Source organism: Colobus angolensis, unplaced genomic scaffold (assembly GCF_000951035.1).
Source record: "Colobus angolensis palliatus isolate OR3802 unplaced genomic scaffold, Cang.pa_1.0 Scaffold26, whole genome shotgun sequence".
Classification (NCBI taxonomy): domain Eukaryota; kingdom Metazoa; phylum Chordata; class Mammalia; order Primates; family Cercopithecidae; genus Colobus; species Colobus angolensis.
In genome coordinates, this window is record NW_012115821.1 from 11023871 (window position 1) to 11050813 (window position 26943).

General features: G+C 39.4%; 1 protein-coding gene across 1 annotated transcript in view; it reads left to right on the forward strand.

The window, feature by feature from the left end:
- FHIT (fragile histidine triad) overlaps window positions 1-26943 on the forward strand; it is a 1487281-nt gene that overhangs the window by 28329 nt on the left and 1432009 nt on the right. The window contains exon 2 of the mRNA XM_011947204.1: window positions 9183-9237. The gene's annotated coding sequence lies outside the window, so the exon portion shown is untranslated. The remainder of the gene's footprint in view (window positions 1-9182; window positions 9238-26943) is intronic.

Here is a 26943-nt window from a genome sequence, read left to right on the forward strand (position 1 = left end):
TTTTGCATCCAAATTGAGCTGGTGGCTGAATATCACACAGAATAACGCTGCTAGAACTGTCTGCATTAGTAAAGGGAGCAGAAATCTTGCCGCTGGTGCCCAGACCTCAGAGCTGACTGTTATTGCAAAGCCACGAGCCAGCAGGCATTTGTGACCGCTGTTCTCAACCAATATTTTGTTGAATACTTGCTGTGAGCATGGCACCTTACCTGGCCACCTCCCTGGTGGTAGGTGTGCCAGGCACAGGAAGACTAATTAAGACTTTGGAAGGCAGGACTATTGTGTTCCAGTGGTGAGGGACCCTCATTTAATTCCTGGCATCCTGGTCCATGACAACCTTGTTCTGCCCCTGCGATTATGCCAGCCGAGAAGCAGGAAAGGGAAGATGAACTTTGGTCTGCTCTGAGTTTCCCTGTCCTCAGTGTCTGTCAGATTAAAAATGAGAGGGAAGGAGGCCAGAGAGTCTTCCAGATGGAGAGTTCAGAGGAGGGCACAACCAGACTCCCTCTCTGCAGTGGTGTTGCCGGGCCATCCGAGCACTGGGCCATGAGCCAGGAGCAGAGGCTGCTGCCTGACCCTGCAGTGGAGTGGGAGCCTGGCAGAACAGTCACCCTTGGCTCAGGGTAGGAGCAGATTCAAATCAGGTGCACACAGGCCACATGGTGGAGGTGGAGCATTTACCCCCAGGGCTGGGTGAGTCTGGTTGGATGTTGGACCCCACTCTTCTTAAGGGTGCTTTCTCCAAGTCACATGTGAGTAGAGTTGGCAACTGCAGAAACCAAATGGGGAGTTGGTATTCTCCAACCTCTCTGTTTTCTTCCTTTAGAATGAGGCAGGCTTGCAGGAAAGGTGACCTGAGTTAGGCTGGAGGTGGCAGTAACAGTGGTGGCCCTGCGTCCTTGGACTGACTCGCGTGTTCCAGTCAGCAGGGGTTTGGTGAGGTACTGACAGTCACTCTTCATGCCTCTTGGTAGCACAGCTTTATAACTGGTTTCAGCATTCATTGAAAAGTATAGTGTAGATGCTCCAGGAACAGAGTTTTGCTTAAATGAGAATGATTTTTTAAGTCTAAGGCTGTCTGAGGTCTGTGTAACAATGGAAAGGTAATGAATGAAGTTAAACACTGAGTACCTGGTTTTGCCTTCCGTATAAAAGGATTGTTTTAATATCGCATCTGCAAAACCTCAGTTTCTCCCCAAGATGAACCTCTTTTTCTCAAATTCAGGCTATTAGAGTTTGGGGGAGGACCTGTGCTATTAGGAACAGAGCTATTTGACTTAAAATGTCATCCCACTCTGAGAAAACATACTGGGGCCATGTTAGGGCATCCCTGTGCAAATGCCACATTGTCAGAATGTCTCCCGCTGGGCATAGACTAGCCATGGCACCTTCCAGTCCTGGCTAGGGGTGGTACAATTTACTGCTTCCCCATTGCCTGGGCACTAACCCATCCAGGGTCGTGCTCTCTGAGATTTCATGGAATTTGATTTGTCTGTGACTCTATGAATTTTCAGGTGCTAATTATTGGCTGATTGGTATTCTGTTCCTCAGATGTCACCTAATGATTTTCCAGAGCTTCTGCTACTTGGTAAATTTATTTTTCTGATGCATGGCAAATATGACAGCATTGAATAGATGTGGCAAGGGCATGTCGTATTGTGTGTATGTGTCTCAGGCCATAGGAGGGTAGGCTTCAGTAGAGAGATAACTTATTGTTTTGTGAAAACATGGAGTATAAATTAAGAGAATGAGTGAAAACCAAGAACAAAACTCAAAACTAACCTTTGCTTAAGAATTTGCTATGGCCGGGCGCGGTGGCTGAAGCCTGTAATCCCAGCACTTTGGGAGGCCGAGACGGGCGGATCACGAGGTCAGGAGTTCGAGACCATCCTGGCTAACATGGTGAAACCCCGTCTCTACTAAAAAATACAAAAAGCTAGCCGGGCGAGGTGGCTGGCGCCTGTAGTCCCAGCTACTCGGGAGGCTGAGGCAGGAGAATGGCGTAAACCTGGGAGGCGGAGCTTGCAGTGAGCTGAGATCCAGCCACTGCACTCCAGCCCAGGCGACAGAGCAAGACTCTGTCTCAAAAAAAAAAAGAATTTGCAATCAATTTTCCTTTGTAGTAATAATGAAAACTTATAATACTCCTTTATTAAAGAAATTTTACTAGTATATGTGCCAGACAGTATTCTAGAAGATGTAGATTTAATATAGGACAAGACAGATGTGGTCCGTGTTATTGCTGAACTTATGGTCAAATAGAAAGACTTTCACATACATTTTGACAATATTGATCAGCTCTCCAGGTAAATAACAAAAGTAAGAATTATTCTGGTCACCTCCCTGGACTCTAAATGTATCTGAGTTTCAGAAATTCTGAAAATATTCTATAATACATGCATACATAAACATTGAAATAAAACTTCCAGGAATATTTTTGAGAAGTGTTAGGTTTTTGGGGCCTTTGCTGCTATGTCGAGGGTTTAAAATATTATGCAGATTCTTAAATAATTCCATGTGTTTAAAATATTAATTTATCATTAGGTGGTTTAACAGGGCTGTGTTTTCCAACTGCCTGGTTTTCACCGATATGCAGGAAAGGTTTTAGAAAGCGGTTTAAGAATCTTCTCTTAGTTGAAAATTGGCTATCATTTGAAAGAATGCTGCAATAATTTGTCTGCAGTAACAGCTCACTGAACGTAGCATAAAAATGAAAACGAGGACTGAATTTATTCAGTGTCTTCATTCTTGTACCTGAATGCACAGACTCTTTCCTAGGTATGTAAATAATTATTAAAGACTTAAAGGTCAATAACCAATTCCTTAACATGGCTGTTAAGTCAGGTGAGGGCTGCAGAATGCAACAATAGAGTTCCAGGCAGTGTTCCCTCAGTTCCAGGCAGTGTTGCCTTAAGAATGGTGCAGTTGGATGGTACCCAGAGAAAGGTTTCTGTTGGGATAAGATGAATCACCAGAGAAAGGTTTCTATTGGGATAAGATGAATCACCATCAAAGCAGGTTTCTATATTTGGGAAAGATATTTGTTTAAATTCAGACCTATTTTTAAGGGAGCTGGGGTTTGGATCATGGATTGAGAGGGTTGGGATTTGTAAAGATTTTCTGGAGGACTATCCTCTGAAAAACCAGCAAGATAAATCAGTGTGCTATTGGCCTGTACTACTCTACTTCCATGTTTATTTATTTTAGGAGAACTGAAGCCCAAACCTATTTGGATTCATTTACATTTAATTTATGTCTTGCAGGAGGTGAAATGAAGGATACAGAGATTGTCTGCTCTAGAACAAAATATGGACGAATTAAGCATGAGGAAAGTGGGAAGTGGTATAACATTGTAACTGTAGGTGAAAATGTTTTCATGGCCTGTAGTTTAGATCCTTGGATTTTTAGGTCAAGGAAAACATGGGAAAGAGAGGGCTAATTTGAGTGGCTATTCCTGACTATTGTCTAGAGATCTATACTCTGGAACAAGAACTTTTTTGGGTTCTGACTTGCTCCCATTTTGGATAGCTAGGACACACACACACACACACATATACACACACACATTTTTAGATTTACACAAAGATATACACAAAGACGACAGAATCTGCTTGCATTAGTTTATTCAACAAGTACAGTTGTGTGCCACATAATGACATTTCAGTCAATGATGGATTGCATATAGGACCATGGTTCCATAATATTATATTTACCGTAACTTTTCTATGTTTAGATGTTTAGATAAACAAATACTTACCATTGTGTTACAATTACTTACACATTTAGGACAGTAACATGCTTTACAGGTCTGTAACCTAGAAACAACAGGCTATACCATATAGGATAAGTGTATAGTGGGCTACACTTTCTAGGTTTGTGTAAGTACATGCAGTGATATTTGTGCAATGACAAAATCACCTATGGGTGCATTTCTCAGAATATACTCCCATTACTAAGTGACACATGACTGTTTATTGAATGACTGTTGGGTGCCGGTATAGAATCTGGGGCTTTCAATGTGTGAGTACGGTGGGGTTGGTTTGAACAATAAAGGCCATACATTTTAGACAGCTTAGATTCTAATTAGGGTGAGAAAACATAAACACACGAGAAAGTAGTACATTAAGACAATAGCATGGATTCCTATCATAAGACACTATATGATTATGGTGAGACCAAAGATCTGTTTAAAACCAGTGCTACCACCTGTCCCTTTCAACCTTCTCAGGAACCTTCAGCACTGGTTACGCTTTCTCTTCTACACTCACTCTGCATCTTAAATAGATCTTTTCCATTATCTTGATACATACTCAGCTTTTTTTCTGTTTAAAAACTATACAAACAAACCCTCTTCCAGCCCTTTGTCCTTTAGTTGCCACTCTTTCCTCCCCAATTGCAGCCAATCTTATCTAGAATTGTCTTTACTCATTGTCTTTGTTTAATGACTTCTACTTCTGTCTTAACCAATTCCAAACTGAATTCTGCCTCCATCAGTCCACAAAACAGTTCCTGCTGAGTTCCTCATGAACCTTCATATTGGGCTTTTTTTAGGATTTATATCACTTGACCTTTCTGTGAATCTTGAGGATTTTGTTTTCCTTCTCTGGCAACTGTTCTGTCTCTTATGTAGGATTCATCCTCCTCAACACAACTGTTAGATGTTGAACTTGCTCACAGATCAGTCCTAGGGCCTTTTGTCTTTCTGCTTATACTGACTCCCTGGACAGTTGCATCCATATTCACAACTGCAGTTGCTTCCTACTTACAGATAACTTACCACTCTCAGGCCTCCCCTCTTAGCTAGAGACTCATCTACCCAACTGCTTACCTGGATATTTTCCTTTAGATGTCTCTAAGGCACTTCAAATTCAATGTATCCACAACCAAACTAGTGATCTCTTTTGACTCCAGATGTGGACCTTCATCCGGTGGGATTTAGTTAAGGTCCTTGTCTAATCCCAATTCACAAAGGGAAACTGTCATAAAATTATAATTTTCGAACACATTTTAAAAATCATATTTAATAATTGTTTTCCAACTTTAATGCATTATGGTAAGAAACCTTTGCTATCTGTTGTTTGATATTCATTGAGACTAGTTTCAGGCCTACTATATGTTTAATTTCTGCTTATGTTTCATATGTGCTTGTAAAGAATGTTGTGGCAGATTGCATTTTCCAAAGGTGGTCACATCAGCACATTTATCCAATCCTGTGCTTTTCTTACAGTGTAACAGACACTCCCTCTTTGAGGGGGGCAAGGCTGTTCTCTTTCTTTTAGTCTGGGTGGGGGTTTGCGACTGCCCTGACTAGTGGAGTGCAGTGTAAATGGTGTTATGTGATTTCTGAGCCTAGGTCATAAAAAATACAGCTTCTGTTTGTCTCTCTCTCAGAACTCATCTTTGGAACTCAGCCACCATGTTGTGAGGAGACTCAAGCCACATGGAGAGGCCACATGGATGTATTCCAGCTGCTAGCCCTAGTTGTGGTGTCAGCTAACTCTGAGCAACAACTGGCAGATATGTGAGGGCATGAGTCTTCACATGATCCCAGCTCCTAGCTTAGATATTTGAGGGCATGAGACTTCACATGATTCCAGCCCCTAACTTTCTAGTCTCCTAGCTAAAGCCTCAGGCTTTATGTAGCATACAGAAAAGCCATCCTGCTGAACCCTGCCAGAATTCTTGATCCATAGAAACCATGAGAGATAATAAATTCTTACTTTTATTTTTAAATATCTAATTTTTGGATAATTTATTATATGTCGATAAAAAATGAATATAAATACTTTCTCTTCTATTATTGCTAACTTCAGTCATGCCTAACAATAACTTATTTCCATCAGCTTTTTTTTGGTTCCTATTTCCTTGGTGTGTACTTATCCACGCTTTTTTTTCCAAAACTTATGTTTAAATTTGTTTCTTATAAACAACACATAGCAAGATTTTAAAACGTTTGTTTTGATAAAATTTTAACAGATGTACTTACCCTGATTCCTGACACAGTCGGACTGTGTTAAAATATTTTCTTTTGTATTTTCTATTCAGCGTGTTTTCCTTTGCTTCTTTCTCCCTTCCATTTCCATGTTGTGTAGAGAATCGATTGTGTTTTCTTTACTCCATGTTGTTTCCTCTATTGATTTGGAAATTTCTATTCTTTTGGTTATTACTCTTATATGTTTTAAAATTTGGAAGTAGAGCATACATGCAAAATAATTTGTGCAAGTATACATATACAGTTTAAAGAAAATAATAAACTGATTGTCTAGATACCTCTTTCTAGGCCAAGAAACAGAGCATTACCATATTCTAGAATCCCCCTTATCCCTTTCACATATTCCATCTCCTCTCCCACTCTCAAGATAAAGATAGCCTGAATTCTGTGTAAATTTCTTCCCTTTCTTTTTGTTTTGTACCACTTAAAGTTTATATTCAAAAACAACACAGTATTTATTTTTGTCTTTTTGAATGTTATACAAATAGAATAATATGTATAGCTTTCTGTGACTCACTTGTTTTGTTTTACATCATATTTTGAGAGGTAGCTATGTTGATATGGGTAACTGTTTCATTGATTTTTCAAAGTTATATAATATTGTATTCTAAGAATACGTAAAAAATGTGTTTATCGTATTGCTGATAGATGTTTGGGTTGTTTTCTGTATTTTTTGCCATCCTGGCAATACTGCTGTAAACATTCTACAAGTCTCTGTGAGTACGTGTGCAAGGGCCTCTTTCGTTATATAGACAGATAAAAAAATGCTGGTTATCCTTAACAAGTTAATTAGTTTTAATGCATATCTTTAATGCCTTAAGTAGTATTTCTGTCCTCCTTCTAAACAATTTATTACCCCCTTCTTTATTCCATATGATTGTGATAAACTACTGAGTTTCACTGTATTGGCAAATCCTAAAAATTGTTTTGTTTTTTTACAACTAGGTCTTAATAATTATTAATCAATGCCCATTACTTATTGTTAAAGTTACTAGATTTACCATCATACTTACTAATTTCTCTGTTCACTGTTGCTTCTTGTTTCTCACTCCTTCCTTCTGGGATAAATTCCCACTTATTCAAGCATATCTTATTTTAGTATTTCTTTTGGCAAAAGTAAACTATTTTGAGCACTGAACAATCTTTTTTTTTTTTTTGAAAAGTGTTCCTATTTATCTATTGTTCTCTATTATTCTTGAATGATGGGTTTAGTATGGGCATATAATTTTTTCCTTTTTTTTTTTTTTGAGGAAAAGTTTCTCTCTTGTTGCCCAGGCTGGAGTGCAGTGGTGCAATTTCAGCTCACTGCAACCTCTGCCTCCTGGGTTCAAGCAATTCTCCTTCCTCAGCCCCCTGAGCAGCTGGGATTACAGGTGCACCACCAAGTCCAGATAATTTTTGGATTTGTAGTACAGATAAGGTTTCACCATGTTGGCCACGCTGGTCTCAAACTCCTGACTTCAGGTGATCTGCCCGCCTTGGCCTCCCAAAGTGCTGGGATTACAGGCGTGAGCCACAGTGCCCGGCCTGTTGCTTTACTTTTATTTTTGCTGATGACATGTTCTTTTGCCAGAAGTCTCTTTTTTTTTTCCCTCTCTGGTTGACTTTATTTTTATCTCTAGTGTTCTGTGGTTTCATCCTGAGTATCAAAGTATGCATTTGCTTTTATTTATCTTTTTGAGATATTGGTATACTTTTTCAAGAGAACTCATGTCTTTCATTCTAGAAACTCTACATCCATTATATTTTTATATTGGCTTTTTCTCTTTCTTTTGAACTTGGCTATATATGTGTGGGTGTGCACATGTGTGTATGTATGTGTGTGTATATATACACATGTGTATGCATGTACACGTATGTGTACATAGGCACATATGTATATACATATATGCACATATGTATACATACACACACATATATGTATTTTAAATCATCATTGTATTTGTTTAGCATTCTGTGTTTGGAGTGGAAAGGGATTCAGCTCAATCTCCATGTTATCAGATTATTAATCTCTTAGATTTCACAAATGCAATATTATACTATTTTATCAAGTATTCTCCAAACTATGTTTCTTCTAAACTCATTTGTAATCTGTGTAACTCAGGGGGAAGGAGAAATTTCTGATTCTGTCCCATAGAAGGGACTTATGTCCTGCATTAATAGTCTAAGATTTACATCTTAGCCCGTAAGTCTGACTTGTTCTTTGGTGGTCATGCATCAGTGGCAATGCATTCTTTGGTGGAATAGAGGGATGTGGAGGGAAACAGTCCAGTAAGAGCTAAAACAATCCCGTAAGATGTTGAAGGAAAAAAAAAGAACCATGGAAAAACTATGGTGTAGTTTTCTATCCCCAACTACTGTACCTTTCAGAGATGTTAGGACCTAGCCAAAAATGAGAGAAAGAGATGTATTCCCATTACTAGTGACTACAGAGGCACCTTATGAGTCAGGTTGGATGATTAAAGAACCAGCTTCATGAAACCGTAAGTTATTGCTGTTGTTTTGCAGATCTTTTGTCACATTGACTTGCGTGTAGTCAGTGCATAGTATTTATGTTTTGATCACAGAAAGCTGAAGTTAACAAGATTTGATTTGAAATGTCAAGTTGTGGCTTCCTTTGTTTTGTGAGTTTCTTCTGAGACAAGGCTGCAGTCTATGTATAGAAAGGATGATTGTCCCTGTAAGCATGCACACATATACTTATGGAACAAGTGGTGAGGTCTTTATTAGAAGGACCATGCACCTCATATAAATGAAATAAGTATCACTAAGTGAAACTTTTTCAGAGAAATGGAAATAGAGCATGCAAGAAAGATGACAAAAAGAAATAAGAAAATAAAATGCTTAGTCAGATTGAGTATGTCACACTCGTGTTTAATTTGATTTTCATCTCTCTACTTTATAAGCTGTTCCCATTCTGTTGAGGAGTTCACACTCCAAAAGATTTGACTGTAGATTTGGCCAAGGTTTGTGTGCTTCAATTCTGGGTAGATGTGTGCACCATTTTCAGTTTCTGACTGTCTTTTTTTGGCCTCTTGTGCGGGAGGTATGAGGCACAGTTTTATCAATGGTTTATTTGGCTAGCACCATATACCATGGCATATGGAAATTCTATTTAGAGACATGGGGAGAAAACGTTTGTTGTTTTACTCACAGACAACTCTGTCTTTCATTTTTTATCTCTTTGTAGCTTTGAAGCTCAGCAAAGAAGAGAAATCCATTGAGAACGGTCTGTAAAGGTAAGTGTATTTATTACATGGCCTTGACAAACATTGCCTTTACAACATTGATTTTTCTTTTATTCAGAGATTTAAACACTTGGACTAAAGATATAGCTGACGGGACAACTTCCTTAACCACCTGCTTGTCCTCCCTCTTAGGCAAAAGTGCTGAGCAGTAGTTAGCAGAGAGCAGGAGGAAATAAAATGATGTGTTGAGAGTAGACAAATGTGATTGTATGCTTGCTGACTTTTGCTTTCTTCTCAGCAGTTAAGACATTCCAATGGAGCTAAGTTTACTATGATTAATGCTAGATGGAAAAAGAATGCACTTGTACTACTTCTGGCCAATAGTTAAATAAAACTAGCTGGCCAAATAAAGCATTTAAAATAAAATGCAGAGTGGCATTTCAATTGGGTTGGATGAAATTTATTGTGAAAGTCAGTTGTGCAGTTGCATGGAAGATCTAGTTTTGTAGAAAGAAAAGAGCCACTGAATTTGGTGTATCTAATTTCATTCCACCCAGTCACTCTGAGCCCTAAATGAATTACAGGAAATGAACTTCCAAGCTTGAAGCAATGGGAAAAGTACCTACTCGGCCTCTTGTGAAACATTACAATCAAGTTGGTTTTTACATGGAAAAATGTAATTGTTTCCTCTTTGCTAGGTATATTTATAAGCATACCTCTGTACAGCATTGTTCTTTGATTCATTGTTTAATTTCTGTTCTGCATGAAGTATTTTAATTTAAAGAATTCATTCTGGGCAATTATAGGGCTGCAGTTCCATCAAGAGTCTTTGGTGGCCAGGGTGAAATATGCTATAATTTTGCATTTGTTTCCATCATAAATTACATTTTTGACACTTTTAGGGTTTTTTCTGTCATTTTTATTACAGCAATCATAACTATGACCACTTTAGTTAAAGTTGAAAAGCCATTTTGATTTACCTTATACTTTAAGTTCTTACTTACTTCTTGACAAATCTACTTCTGGGGCTGATTTTTTCATGTTTATTTGGAGGGCAAAGAAGAATTTTACAGGGATATTGGAGAAACCCCTTTTAGATAATCAAAATAGGAGTTATAAAAAAAATCCTCTTGTCTTAGGATTTGCTTTGGGGCAACTAAATTCTAGGGCATGAAAACTGGTTGGCTTGGAATTTTGCCATGATGGTTGAACATCAGTGAAGAAAATACTGTCTTAAGCAGTAGATAATTCTTATTTTTGGCCATATAACCACATGTCTCTGGACTGTTGAGCCACACCTTGGAATAAAGAAATACTTGATAGTTTTTAGAAATAAATGCTCATAAATAATTGGATTTAGTGGTGATGTAGCCATCTTGACAACTTTGTAATCTTTTGGCACAGATATGACGCTTCCTTTCCTCTTGGGGGATGTTTCCACACAGGCACAGTCCATTTTCTCTACTCTCAATGGAACTCTCTTGTTGAATTTGTACTCTGGAATCAGACATGAGTTTAGTCATGATTTGGCTTTTACTAGCTATTGGACTACGGACAACTTGCTCACCCTCTTAGAGTCTCAGTTTCCTGATCTGTGAAGTGGGGATAATACTGTTTTTGGCTTCATGTAGTTGTGGAGAATTAAATGAAGTATTCTGTACCAAGGGCTTAGAAGAAGTCCTGGCCCATGATAAGTGCTTGGTAGATGTGAGCTGCTTCTGCTCTAATTAATGTTACCATCATCAGCATCAGCAGCAGCAGCAACATCCTTATGAATTTATTCATTATATATTTTTATGAGTCTATTCATTTTAGAAGCTTCAGGATAATATTTCTAAAATAAGCATGTTGTTACCAAAGAAGGGAAAATTCTGCTTGGTCCTTAGGAATCAAGTAAAAAGGTAACTTACAGGTAATATAGGCAGTAAGGCCTCTGGACGTGAAAAAGTTATTAGGCTGAAGTTTTGTAGGTATTAGGAAAACTACCTTCTTTCGTTGTCGTCAATTACTAACTAATAGTCTTGAGAAATTAGGAATCTACTGCTGTTTAGCTTCTTCAAGAATTTTTAAAGAAAGCCTTGGTAAGTATAGAGGGAACCCCCCTCACCAACTTTTTTTTTTTTTTTTTTCTGTTGTGTATATGTTTTTCCTTCCTAACAGCACCTTTATGTATTTTTGAGGTAATTAGGCGAGTGGAACTGTAACCAGGGGCCCTACCCAGGGGCCTGCACCCAGCCTATGGATGGGTGTATGATCACAAGCTTGGCAAAGTAAATGCTCCTTCTTTGGAATCTGATTCTTTAGCTAAAGGATTCTCCCTTGTCCTAGACGGGCATTCTGATCTGCCAGTATGTACTATGAGACCACTGTTGCCTCCATGTCTGTTTTGGCTAGTCATCACCCCCAAATCTTATTTTCCATTCTGCCGTGGATTGACTGAGACTCCAATATCCTTTCAATAATTCTTAAATTAGCCAATTGGTTTCTGCTGCTTGCAACTACAGAACCCTAATTGATAGTATAGTCTATTCATTAGTGAGCTAGATTTAGAATAAATATGGTATGTTTGGAGGTTTACAATTAAAGTGCCACTCATTACTTTCTTTCATCATGTGTAAGTAGCTCAGTGTTTGCAGTAGATTACAAAAGGTACAGAGTTCTTTATTAGAATCTCAAAAACAGGTTATTTTGCTGAACTTCCCAGTACTCCTGTGTTTGGTACAGGGAAGTCACTCTTGGCTGCTTCTCTTAGCTCTCAAAGAATGTATATGTATGTGGGGGTAGGGCTGGAAATGAGAAGAGAAGCAGAGAAGTCATCCCTCCCAATTTCTGGGGCTCTGGTCTCTTTGTGTCATGGGGATTGTGAAGGGACTGAGATTTTCTTCTGTTTACCCCCAGCAACCCCAAACACAACAGGTATATTCTTTAAACATTTTTCTACTTTTCCCTGAATTTTTATTTCTCCTTTGAATACTGTTCTTACCCTACTGAACACCTTCTTTTCAATGATGTGTAAAATGTGATTGAAAACTCAATTACTTCCTGTTCTGGCATTGCTTGTGGAATGGAGAATGAGAGTGGAATGGGCAAGTTTTCTCTGTTTCCCCTTGTGTCTTATTTGTTGACTATTTCTGTGCTCTGTGCAGTGCCTAGAACAAAACTAGTTGATTTTTTTTTTTAACAGGGATATCAATGTTGCACTCCTACTGTGAATAAATAGCATGACAGTATTGTATGGTGAGAAGAGCCTTAGCTGGGGTATTAGGAAACGTTCCTTCTAGTTTTGGCTCTGCCATTTGCTGGCTTTGTGACTCTCTGCAAGATTCCCAACTTTCTTTAAGATCTCAGGTTCCTCACCTGTAAAATGAGGATAACTTTTGCCCTATTTATTGCACAGGGCTGTTTTGAGGATCACATAAAGACAATATATATGAAAGTGCTTAGTAAATTTTTAACAAATGCATAACATCACCATATTGCTATCATGCCATGAATATTTCTTAAACAGATGAAAATTTGAGGGGCTTGTTTTAGGAGGCTGAGTAGGAAAAGAGACAAATTAACAACGATGACAACAACAACAATAACAACAACAACCCTGTATAGTGCTTGTGCTGGATATTCATTTGTGCTTCCAGCTCCTCTCTCTTCTAAACAGCTCTGCACCAAGGGCCTAAACTCTTATTGCAGGCATTCCCTGGGCTCCCTTGTTGGCTGGCTTTCTGTTGTATTAGCCAGAGGAAGGAACTGGACGAAGACCTGGGAACACGAGGCTGAAATATTCTTCCCTACTTTCTTCCCTGCAGCAGTGTGAGTTGGCAATGACTGTATCCCTCTAAGGAAGGCCACGGTTCCTGTTGGGGGTCTCTCTTCTGCAGATACAGCTCTTTCCACTGTCTGGTAACTGCTTCTTCCCTTTGCCCCTTTGAGTCTAGAGTGTTAATGGAATTTTTGCTAACTCCAGCACACTAGACCATCCCTTAGTGGTCTTCCCTTAACCCTACCTTCACCCCAGGTAAAGATGTCATCCCCTTCCTGCTGCGACCTTGATTGTACAAAGGAATTTTTTCTTTATATATTGTTCCACCATCCTCAGCTGAATTCAGCAAATATCTTTTTAGGATTTAGAGTGTGCCAGGGAAAAAGTAAGTCTTTATCGTACACTTTTAAGAAATGGACATTTTGGTGGCATAGTTGGTGATATTATATCATTTTTTTTAAGGCAAGTTTTGGTAAATTGAAAAGCTTTATATTAACCCCAGTATATAAAGAAATACCATATTGTACTTATATGCATTATGAATTACCTTTTACATTTTATTTTTATTTTTATCAAAGCAGTGTATCTAAATTGTTTAAATAAAACTGCATTACGAAGCAAATATTTCAAAACTGCAGCATCTATGCCTTCTTTCCGCCTCTCTCTGGATCGCTTCCCCAGAACTAGCAGCTTTCTGCTCTGATGTTTCTGGTGCTTACCTCTCTCTTTCTCAATAATGTACTTATATTATTCTTTCCTAATTCATCAATTTTAGCGACAGCTCTCTGATCCTTTCCACTCCTACCACTTTGGATCCCCAGAGCCTCCTGACATACTTATATTATAATTTTTATTTAAATCAACAGGTAATATTTACATTATCACGATTATGTAGTTTTTTTCTACTGCTAAGCCAAATGGTATTTGTTATGTTTTCTTTAATATAAAATGTTTTGTCTTTCTTGGAATTAATATATGCTTTAAAAAATTTGCCTACTTTAGGCATCTACCTTACAAGGTAGGTAGTAATAGCATGTCAATTTTGTAGGTGGGTCATGTTAGTATTTCCATTTTATAGATGTGGAAATTGAGACTTAAGGCTAAGTATTTTTTCCAAGGTCACATAGCTAATAAGTGTTAGAACTGGGAGAAGACACCAACCAGCCAGTGTGTTCACAGAGCCCGCCTTCTTAATCATTATATTACTTATAGATACTGTCACTTCAGTTACCCTGATGGCTACTTTAAAAAAAATTCCTGGGTTCTATCTTCAGAGATTCAAAATCAGTGGGGCTGAGATGGAGAACCAAGAATCTGTATTGTAAAAAGCTCTACGGGTGATTCCATTGATCAGCAGGTTTGAGAACTTCTGTTCCATATCCTATCATTAGTGTAATTACCATCATCACAATCATGATCATCATCATTATCATCTTCATCATCATTGCCACCACTACCATCAGCAGTAACAAATGGCTGTCTTGCTCAGTGCTCTCAGTAACTGACTAGAAATCCTGGTGTTTGTTAAAGCAGCTACATTTGACTTCATAGGTGAGATCATCACACTAGTGAGTGATTCAGTAATAATTCATCTGGCCATTTTTTAAGTTTGGCAAATGCTTTGGGAGAAATTGTGCCCCATAGAAGTAGGCAAGCTTATTTTTTTCAGCTCAGCCTGTTGTTGTTTTATCTGGTACAAAAGCAATGAGAACTTTGTCCCTGTACTTAACTCTGACCTTTAAGGGACTTTTTTTTTTTTTTTTCTTTTTTCCCTGAGAGTTCCTAAAATGACATCTGGGGAAATATAAAGTCCTAGTGAAAGAGACACTTTGAAGTCTTTGTTCTGTTTGATTTCCACTTCCCCACTATCACACCCCCTACTAACCACCCCCTCACCCTTTGCTTATAGCATTTCTTGTTTATCACGCATGAGAGAAGCAATAAAATTTGGCCTGGGGTTTTCCCATCCCTAGGTGTGAAATTATTTCAGAACTATAATAATAATACTTTGCATTTGTATAGCACTTTTATTTGAAGATCTAAAAGTGTTCCTTTGGTGTTAATAGGGCTTCCCATCACCCTCTGAAGTAGGTAAGTGTTATTAGAGGATATTTCCTTCAAGAACATTTTCACTTTACATCCCACGTGTGATTTGAAAATGCTTGTGTATTATTTGGGAATCTCAACTCTTTAAAGTGCCATACATATAAGGCAATTCTTTTATTTATATTCAATCTTCGTTAATGCCCAGAACGTTGAGGGAAATACAGCAATTCTTCATAAATGAGGGTGGCATTATTTAGAAAGTATTAAAAGTAGTTTGGTATTGCCTTTTATTGGAATGTTTTGAAAATATTTAATAATGCTCATTAGCTACAGAACTATCTGTTGTACAGTTAGTTTTCCTTTTTTCAAGGTGGCAGGATTTGCAGGAAGGAAAATATTAAATAATTAGTGGTGTTAGAACCCAATCCTCCAAAGTATGGTACCTTTGCATGCTGAGTACTTTAAACTGAAGGAAATACCTTGGAAAGCCCTCAGAACCAAGGTCTTTCTGGCAATCTGCCATCATCCTGTCTCCTACTTCTCTTCCACCCCTTAAGCAAGTCATATAAACCAGAATTCCTCTTCCCTAAGGTGGGTCATAGAAACTAGAACGTCTCTTCCCCACAGCAAGCCATGAAACCTAGAAAAGTCATTCTCTTCCTTCTCTCTTGAAGATCCTCATTCCATAGGGGCCCTACTCCATACTTGGGAGAAGGAATGTTGCACAGAGAAGTCAAGAAGAATCTGAACAGTCAGGACTTGCTGGTCCCCAGCACCACCCGCACCACCGCCAATCTGTTTTCTGTTTCCAGTAGAACACACCCCTTTTGTTCTACCACATGGCTGTGCATTATTCACTGAACCTAAGCATAAAAACCATTTTCCCTGAGTCTTTGGGTTTTCATTTCTGAAGGCTGCTGTGCCACATAAAACTTTGATTAAATACATTTGTTATGCTTTTCTCTTGCGGACCTGTCTTTTGTTATAGGAGTGTCGACTGTGACTCTTATGAGAGGTGAGGATGGGTATCACACCTTTACACCCCTACAGTGGGAACTTGGCCTGGTATTGTGGAATCCTTTGGTTGTTCATGATGTGTCAAATCAACTAAGAATACAAACTGAGTGTGCATTCTGATTTAAAGATTTCATTCTGAAAAATTGTTTTGAATGCTGCATGAATTGCAAGCATGCATACATTCGTAACTGGTTACTTTTTTTTCTCTAAATGTTGGGAAGTTCTAAGTGGTATTTGGAGTGTCTACTCACTTAAGGTCATTGATGCAAAAATACTGCAGGTCTGTTACAGCACAAAACATTTTTAAAAAGGCCCTCTGAACTTTAGTCCACACTGGTCACCATCAGAGGCTTCTTGTCTGTGCAGTGCTGGGTAGCCCTGTTGTATCTGTGCAAAGAAGGCTTCACTGTGACTTCAAGGCCCCAGTAGTCATTTTCCCAGTATCCCATCGCTGTCCCTATCAAAAGTCCTGTCACCTCTCTAGAGTTCTGCCAGGAAGCAGGGTGCCAGCTTCCACTACTTTAACTACTTTAAGGAACTGATTCAGCTTCTCTTCAATATCAGGAAAGCCCAATCCTTACTGTACTCCAACTGCCCATCTAAACAAGATCAGAGAAAAACACTTTTAAGCAAAACAAAACAACCCAAATTGTCTTTATTTTAGACCTTCCTGCTGGTATCTAACACGTACCCTTCAATGAATTTAGGCTTTTTTGAAAAAGAAAAATCTTTAATGGGGACTAGATTTAGGGGATTGGGGATTGCCTTTTAGTATCTTTTGCGTTTGAATATGCCCCGGAGACAAAGAGAAGAAGGCAAAGTCTTGAAGTTTTTGAGATGCGAAAGGGAACAGTATACACAGGAGGGATAGCAAAAAGTACAAACTGATGTTTTAAAATTATGCTGCGCCTAATTCAACACTGAGACAAGGTGATGCCTCACCATTCATGTGGTACTTTGTGACTCCCATGATAAGTGTCAGATGATCACATGATTAATCCTTTTTCTGGCATCTCAGTTGTCTTTTTGTATAGGGAAAATTCACTGAGGACCCATCATCTAAAACTTTTGGGGAATGTGGGTGGAATTATGAATCTGTGCATCATTTTCTCCTAAGTCTTTGCTTGAAGGAGGCCACATAAATTTGCTGCTAATTATGTGAAGATGGATTTATCACTGAAGATGCCTTTGGCTGCAAATAATCAAAAAGTCAACTTGAAATGGTTCAAACAATAGGGGAATTAAAAGAAAAAAGCTCCCTGCCCTCTGCAAGTCTACCTGCTGAGTCCCATGGATGTCATGATTGATGGGAAGGCACTATAGAATCCTGGCTCCAAATGTCTGGAATCTAACTGCAATCCACTTTTCCCTAGTGCCAAGCAACTGGGGACCCACCAGGGTGCCTTTGATGGTTGTCACTGTGTAGCAGGGAGAGGATTTTGAGCACTCAGCTGTTGACAGATTGCTAAGTACTGTCAATTATTTTGTGAGTTGCTCTACCAAGTTACATTTGAAAATCCACCAAATAAAAACCCATCAGAATAAGAAAAATGAATTATCTCAGGGAATAAGACGTCCTGGGAGGGGGTGCAATTTCAGGTTTTGTTAATTCAGTGGCTCAACAGTGTTACCAAAGTGCCTATTTCTTGCTCTTTTTCCTCTGCCATCTTCAGTGTGTTGACTTTGTTCTTAGACTGGCTGCCTTCATAGTTCTAAGATGGCTGCTTCCTTTTTGGGAGCCACAGGCAGACATGGCAACATCCACTGGCAAAATAAAATATATGTTTTATATGTCCCTTTTTAAAAGCAAGGAACCGTTCCGTAACCCCCCAGCAGGCTTCCCCTTAAGTCTCATTTAGTTGATTGCAGTCCCATGTTCCTTCCTAAATCAGACACTGGCACGCGGAATGGGACTCATCCCTGGTGGCTTAGATTGGTGCTTCCCGACTTTGTTCTTGTTATGGCGCACATGGAAAATACAATTTGGCCAACACGTTAAGCAATCAGAAGAGGCTGTTCACAGCTGGGGTGGCTGATGTGTGTGTATAGGGCATGGATGTGGGGTCTGTGGCTGCTCTGGGTCTGCCCAGCTGCCCTCGGGGCTAAAGGGGTATCAGAGCAGCTGTTACCCTTTCCCTGCTTTAAACTAATCAGGTTTTATTTCTTTTCTGGGATAATCTCACCTTCCCTTGAGTACACAGCTTTGTGGAGGGAGGCCACCCTAATAAAATTGGGGCTTATGCTAGTCAGGATTCTTCAGAGAAACAGAAACAAAAGGTTATTTATTGGTTTATTTACTTATTGTGAGGTATTGGCTTATGTGATTCTGGAAGCTGAGAAGTTCCATGATGTGCTATCTGCAAGCTGGAGACCCAGGAAAGCCGGTGGTGTAATTCAGTCCAAGTCCTAAGACCTGAGAACCAATGGAGCCAATGGCATAATCCCAGTATGAGGGCAGGCGAAGATGAGATCAGGTATCGCAGCTCACACGGTGAAACAGAAACAGGGCAAATTTCTCCCTTCTCTTCCTTTTCTTCTGTTCAACAGACTGGATGATGGCCTTTTGTTTAAATGCTAATCTCACCCAGAGACATCCTCACAGACACATCCAGAAGTAATATTTAATTTGGGCACCCCATGGCCCAGTTGAGTTGACATACAACATTAACCAGCACAGGGCTTTACCTGTAAAGTGAAAGAGGGAAATTTCTGGTTGACAGGCCCTCAGCAGCATCTGCTGTGTCAATGTTCTTGTCTTTGCATATGTACCTAATCTCCTTTTTGAATCACTAGTTCCTTAGTTTCTTATCAGGAAAGGACTAAGCCTTGCAGATTTTAAGTGCTCAATGATTATTTGTATATTGAATGAATGAATATGCACTCACCTACATGACTGACTGATGCATTCAATGCTATCGATCTCCTGTAATACACTAGGAATGTGCTGTGTGAGGTACAAGGAACATGGGCCGGGCAGATGATTTTATGCCCTAGGGAAGGAGACAGATCACAACTAGTAAACCAACAAAGCATATACAGTTAAAAGTTATGTAAATCTTATTTAGGAAACATCAAGAGGCAAAACGTAGCAGGCCTCCTCATTTGGAGTGGTCAGAGTTAATGACATTTAAGTTAAGATCTGAAAGAAGGACAAGAGGAAGGATTCAGCTTGTAATGAGTGAGGGAAGAGAGTTCAGAATTCTGAACCTTGCAACTCTGTCTTAGGGATAATTTGTTTTCAAGAAACAATACAAAACAAACAGTGACAAAAACGATGAAAGATGAGGCTTCTACAAGGTCACAGGATAGCTTACTCGTTTGACAAAAGGTTAGACGGTGAGCTTCCTGAAGCCTTAGCCCAGGAAGTGGCTGACCCTCAAAAACTAACCATAGTGGAATGGGTAAATGGAGAAACATAATCTCTCAGCATCTCCATCCTGAAGAGCAGTGGACTCTCAGGAGCCTCATAACCTCTCACCTCTTCTCTCTGCAGACTGGCTTCTTTGCATATCCAGCCAGCTATGGCCACCCATGCAACTCCCTGTGCCTCATTCAAGGGGGTGATAGAGACTAACTGTATTCCTGTATTCCTCCTTCCTCTGGGAAAGAATCTGAGTGGTTGGAAGTAGTTCAGGTGTCCACCCTTGCCGGAGTCACCTGTGGCCAAGGGCACAATGTCTACCTGTTTAGCTGCCATCTTAATTCTACTTTATCTTACTTGGCAGGACTGGGAGAGACTCTGGGTAAGTGGAGTACAGGGCAGGAAGCTGGATTAGTGCCCCTGTTATTAATAAATGCTGCCTTTCTAATTCTTCAACTTTAATAATACTGGAAGAGTCCCAGTGATGTAAATAACTTAGTTACCACCTGGTTTATTTAGTTGAGTACTTATACACACTGCAGGGCATTGTGTACAGCAGATGCTTAAGAAATAGTGATGGTGATAATAACAAAATTGAATGTGAAATATGATGTAGTTCTTTCCTAATGGTGCAGGTTAATTATATTGTTTTAATGAAAATGCTTCTTTGTTTTGTGGATAAACATCTTTTTTATAAGGTTCAGTCTATGCCTTTATTTTTTTCTTTAACTCCTGCATTTTGAGAATCACAGTCTATATATTTAAATCACTTAGAATTACTGTATTACTATTATAAAAGTAATGCATTTGCATTTTAGAATATTTGGAAACCAGTTCAGAGAAAGAGAAGAAAATAGAAATTGCTTATAATCCTACTGCCCAGAGATGACTCCATGTGACATTTCTGGGTACGTTTTTCCCAGTTAGTTCTTTATGTAGGCATGTTTTTTAATAAAATGGCACATACTGTTTTTCCATCCAACATTATATTGTGAACATTAAGAATTCTCCTACTGCATCCTCATCTCCTGCTGCACTGTATTCTGTCGTGTGGGTAGAAGGTACCGAAGTGAATGTACAGATTTGGAAAGCACCTCTGCTGCTGAATGGGATCCTTAGGCTGGAATGGATTGGAATGCTGACCCTGAGGTTTGTGTAGCAGTGCAGATACTGCCTGAGTGACTTCAGGAAGAGCAGTGTGATTGTGGAATTTGGTCAGAAATTAAGTTCGTATGATAATGATCACTTGTGTCTGTTTGGCCACTGCTTTCCTGAGGATAATTTGAATGAAGCTCATTGACTATTCTGCAAGGAGGATGGCTCAGCTTGAGCATCCCTGTAAGGAAAATAATCAATGTCTCCCTCCGGGTTCTGGGAAGCTTCTTTGCTGCTCAGGTCGAGGTGGCCTCTGCGGTCTGTGCTTGCTTCACCCGATAAAGCAAATTGCAAGCATGCCAAATTGCTTTGCTCCAGCTTAACCCTATCCAGAGTGAATCCATAAATGCTACAAAAGGAAAGCTTATGAACATATGCTACACAGAACTTAGAAAATGTCCTGTCTACTTAATCCTTTTCCTACTTCAGGGGGAAAAAAGTCTATTTATACTTGAACTGAGAATTGAGGGATCACAAAAACGAAGATTGGATGCCAAGCTAGGAATCACCAGTTGTGTTTTCTCATTTCCCTTAGAGCCACAGGTTGATTTTTCAATACAGCTATGTTAGTGGGGAAATGTGCTGTTCTTTCTAGAGTTCTTAGATTCACTCCCAATTATGTGAATGTGTCTAACTGCCTTTTGAGGACATGCGAAATCCCTTGTTTAAACACAGGGTGTTTCTGTGGTCTAGAAGCCACCTCTTGAGGTCACTGCCTCTCACCTTCTCCCATGACTCTACATTTAGATGATTGTAGATGGAAAAGGGCACTTCTCCACTTGTGTGTTATTGGATGGATTATTCCACGGAGAGATGGGTGGAATCACAGTAGATGTGCACTAGCTCAGAGGGTTGGGAACTTGCCCTGGCACTTAGAATGCATGCTGGCCCTACTGGTTCAAGATGATTCACCTGCAAAATAGTTGATCTTTTTCCTTGCTGGCATATTTGTTCACAGACATCCACAGAAGCTGTTGTGGAAAACTTTCTGACCCTGAAGCACCTCAAAGTTTTGATCCCATGCTCCTTGCTGTGAGTCATCCCACACTGGAGCTCTGGAGGACTCTCTAGCAGGTCAGCTTTGGTTGGCTTCAGCCTCCCCATCTCAAGGAAGTCAATGCAGTTTTCCTGCTTTTGTCTTATTTAATGTATGTCTGTATCTTCCAGCTGTCTTGGAATGGGGGTCTAAGGGGCCATTCAGTTTGACACCAAAGGCACTGTGTGTGTATAGCCAGTCATAATGAATAACTGTAAACATGAGTAGATGCCTGCCCAAAGGGGGTGCTAGCCGAGAGGTGTGTGAATCTGCTTGGAGGGGCAACAGCTGAGATGTCAAAGTAGTTTACCATCTCCTGGGTAGAGGCACTGGGGGAATATTCTCTGTCTGAAAGATATTATAGGCATCAGGTCCCGGATTTCCCTTCCTGTGGCTGCAGGTGCTCATCTTTCTGATTTAGAAATGAGGGAAGCTCTGTCAGTATTACAAGTATAGGAGATTCAGACTGAGAAAGAAGTAAAAAATGGAGGGCCCTTCAAAATGGGAATGAATTGTGGTCATCATCTACCCAGGATACATTTGAAATGGTGCATTTATGAACAACAGTTGCCCACGATGCTTTGCCCATTAATGCCACTGAGGCCTGCTAACCTGCTCCATTTTCTTTGTAAACATGAAAAACCCTGATACTGACAAACAGAGAAGTCATGAGGACAGCAGAATGAAAGCGTGTGATGTGACACTGTGGACCATTATTCCACTGGTATTTATCATGGCATTGTGATCTGGTCCAAAAATGTAGCTGGCTTTTGGCTTTTAATACACTATAGTCACTTTTCTTTAAATCTCTCATTTAATCTTTATCACAATTCATGGGGCAGATATTGTTCTTCAGTATTTAACGAGTAAGGGAACAGATGTTCAGAGATGTTAGGTAAGTTGACCAAGATTGCACAGTTTGTAACGAGGAGGCATTTTAAGACACAGAGTGTGACAAATCTTTTGACCAGGCAAGGGGAGAAGAACCTGTCATTTCTCTGAAAAGGCAGCAGGATGCTAATGGATTTGTGCTGTGTTCCTTGGTAACTTTAGATGAGGTTGGGATAATTTGGGGACATACCTTAGGCAAGCAGGTGCTTCTTTCTGCAAAGCTGATCTGTTTTCATTCATTCATTCATTCATTCATTCACTTGTGGTTGATGCATTCAGATTCACTTACTCACTTTTTCTATGAATTGGGCACTTGTTTTGCTGAGAGCCAGGTGTTAAGAGCAGTAGAAAGATGATGAGAGAATTGAGAATCTGATTGGAGAGAAGGATACCCAGAGAGAGCTAGAGCATAACGGCACTATGTGGCAAGAATGGCAAGAAGCAACAGAATTCAGGAGCATGTTCCAGGAGTCCTTGGAGTGACCTCTAGGTACTGTGTCTCCCCGCATTGGGAATCCCAGTTAGTATTCCAGAAATCTGTATCTCAGCACAGGGACTGGCATTTGGTTTGCACTGTCAGCCACAATGAAGAGACCTATTAACAGCTTGTGATTTCTTTGTGATGGGTAATTTGTGAGCGCAGATGTGGATGTCTAAAAGAGATGGTGCGTAGAAGTAGAAGGGCCTTCAAATCAAACAGTACAGAGGACTTCCTCTATGACATATTCAGGGACAGCCCCAGGTATAAATAATCATGAAGTGGGCTACTGTCTGCTCTTTTGTACCCTTGCTTCTCATAGCTTGTGACATCCAACCCCACCCCCCTTACCCTCTATCCTGAATACATGCTGCTTCAGGTTCTCGGGGCCCTGCCTACCTCTTTTGGTGTTGAAAATTCTGTCATTCATTTACTCTCTAGTATGAATTTAAACCAGTTTGTTACAGTATTCCATGTGGTACATGAGATGAGATGAATGAATACATTTTTGGTTAGTCGCATGAAATCTTTTCAGTTTCCTTCTATTTATGGCAAGTGATATTGGCTGTGTACAATATGTATACCAGTGACACTGGATATTTACAGTGGGGATATAAAATTGCCTTCTTCAAAAAGTTAATTTAGACTGGCAAAATTGAGTTGATTTAAAGAGAAATGTTGTATTAATATAGAACATTGGCTCATAGATATTATACAGATCATGAAAGGAGTATGTAAATAACTGAACTTTTGAAACAATTGTGTCATTTTATCTGGTTATGTATGCATTTCATACTTTAACTGTGGAATACAATGTTTTGTCTCTTAAGAAGAGAATTTAATTGATCAAGGTGGGGAGAGCACCTCTGAAATCCTCTTCAGAGATGGCCACCTGCCCATTAGGACTGTGATTCACCTATGTTACCCATGACTCATGCCACACCAGGCTTTCTCTTTCAGTTAATGGTTACACTTTAGAGAAAGTGATTTCCCCTTCAGAGTATCCAATTTCACATGACTATGAAGCATGTAGCCCCAGGATCCTTTCTCATTAAATGCTTATGTGGGCATGGACTAATGCTGGTTAGAGGATATAAACCAGACTTGGTATCTCCAGCAGCCAGAAAGAATAATAACAACCATCTAACCACACACTTATAGAACAGAAATGTAATAAAATAAATAGAATATTTATTTCATGTACGAAAAATAGTACTGGAATCTATTCCTGAACCATTTTTTCTAAGGGTTAGGAAAAATTGTCAAAACAAAGAGAGATTTTTCTCTGAGAATAGTAATTAGGCTAGGAAAGAGACACATTACTGCAATTATAAGTGGGTCCTATGTGGCAAGATTCAGGGGCTTGCTAGCATTAGATGACTTGGACTACGTGGTAGAGTTTTTTGGTCTTTGGGTCTGTCTTTAGGCAGAGCCAGGAGAGGGAACCCAGGGAATATAAGAGCAGCCGGTGATGCTGGAATTAAATGAAACTTGTTGGTAATCTGGACATGACAGCCCAGGTGACATCCTGGGCTCCCTTTGGCCCTGTGATTTGGGATGGTTGTTCTTTTCCCCACCAGTTCCACAATATATTTGTTTGTGTGCTTCCTTCAAGTATCAGAAGGAACACCCATTCTTAAAGGTCTGTTGTATTGTCTTTTATTAAATATAGTGGAGGGGTATTACTACACAAAGTTAATTTTTCATCCTTCTTGTAGATACAAATATTGATGTTTTCACAGTATATATTTGTATATTTATTTGCTATAGCCTCTTGACTGTTGATAATCAAGAAACAGGAAAAAAATAGTGTTACTATTTTTGCCATTATTGATCATTACTTGGCTGGGATTTTATCCAGTTTGGGAGCTAAATTCTTCTTTCGTTGACAAAGAACAATTAATTGCCTTCAGATAATTTAGGTTTCTATGTCCCCAGTATATGATTTGTCAGGCTAAGAATATTACTTTAACTTCAGAATGTTTACTTTCCTTGTATTTGGTATGAGTGAGGGAAAATAATCCAAACATTTGAATTCCTTGTCTTTATTTTTTTGTGGTAAAAACAATGGAGATAAATGTACTTGAAATGCATATATTTAATAAAAATATTAAATTGATAATTTAAAGGAACTCAGGCCTAAAATGATAACTATCATTAACTGTCCCCCACTCCACATCAAGATTGACTGGTAAAGCAAATCGTTAAGCAGTTCCCATGCTCTTTCTATAATTTGGCTAGGTGCTGGGCATATATATAAAGCTGTTAACATCCTTGATAAGGTCCCTCCCCTATAGTTCTTGTCTAGCTTTAAATAAAAGCAGGGCAATTAAATCAATTAATACTTTGCTTGATATTTTTCTGTGACCGAATCAACTTATTTTTTGAAGTAGCATCAGTTTTATTCAGACAACTGCACAAACATAACCTCAGTATTTAGTCTTGGAAGATGCGCAAAATGCATTTCAAGTCTGTGCTCCCTAAACGCGGAACTGGAGAAGAGGAACTGAGTTGGAACCCCCATGGTTTTCACATTTCTCATTTATGGAAACTGAAAACAAAACTAGGTCTAACCTACTATTATTTAATATATCATTGAGAGGGAAAAAAGGAAAATCTATTTAGCATATTATCTTCTGACTTCCTGTAATGTGAAATAAACCTAATCAGTACTGGTGTTTCTAAAAATGTATCAAGTGTTTACATTTTAAACGCAATTGTTAATGAGCTGTTAATATGAAAGTTCACCACATCGCTCTAAATCACTTGCTGAGCCAGCCATCAGAGGCTTACATCCCAGCAAACATTTTCTGGAATTTGCAGGACACAATTATGATTGACTACAGATCTCCTCACACTTTCATTACAGGAATTAAAATAGTGAATTGCTATATAAATTGATGCCGTGAGGGAAAGGCACACTAAGAGGTTTTAACAAGACTGTCAGTGGCTCAAGAATTTGCAAAGTCAAACTTCTCAGCGTTTTCAGACTGCCCACCCTCTTTCTCAGTGTATTTTTTCGTCTTGGTCTAGTTAGCAAACTGTGAAAGGGAGAGAATGGTTGTTTTTTCTATTTTCTGTAGAAGCATAACATGCTATAGGATTTGTATACTTGTAAATCCAAGTTGTACATCTTGATGAATTTTCCCAAAGTCATCATGCCTAAGGAACTAGCATCTAGAATAAGAGGTAGAACATGACCCTCTCATGCCATCTTCCACTCACTACCATGCTTGCTTCCACTGAGGCTGTCACTATCTTGAATCATCTGAGATTGGTTTTACCATGTTTTTGAATTTGTGTGTGTGTCTTTTTTTTTTTTTTTTTTAGATAGAGTCTTGCTCTGTCACCCAGACTGGAGTGCAGTGGCACAATTATAGCTCACAGCAGCCTTGACTTTCTGGGCTCAGGTGATCCTCCCGTCTTAGCCTCCTAAGTAGCTAGGGCCACAGGTATGCACCACCACACCTGGTTAATTTTGTTTTTTATAAGAGACAGAGTCTCATTATGTTGCCCAGGCTGGTCTTGAATCCCTGCCCTCAAGCAGTCCTCTTAGCTTAGCCACCAAAGTGTTGGGATTACAGATGTGAGCCTGGACTAATTTTATATAATAAATAGAATTGTATGGTATGAGCTTCTTTGTGTGTGGCATATTTTGCTCAACATTGTTTGTGAAATTTGGAATGATCTTTTTGTGTTTAAATTTAAGAAATAATGTAGGCTTGGCTGGGCGTGGTGGCTCACACCTGTAATCCCAGCACTTCGGGAGGCTGAGGTGGGCAGATCACGAGGGCAGGAGATCAAGACCATCCTGGCCAACATGGTGAAACCCCATCTCTACTAAAAATACAAAAATTAACCAGGCGTGGTGGCACATGCCTGTAGTCCCAGCTACTCAGGAGGCTGAGGCAGGAGAATCACTTGAACCCAGGAGGCGGAGGCTGCAGTGAGCCAAGATTGCACTGCTGCACTCCAGCCTGGGCAACAGAGTAAGACCCCGTCTCAAAAAAAAAAAAAAA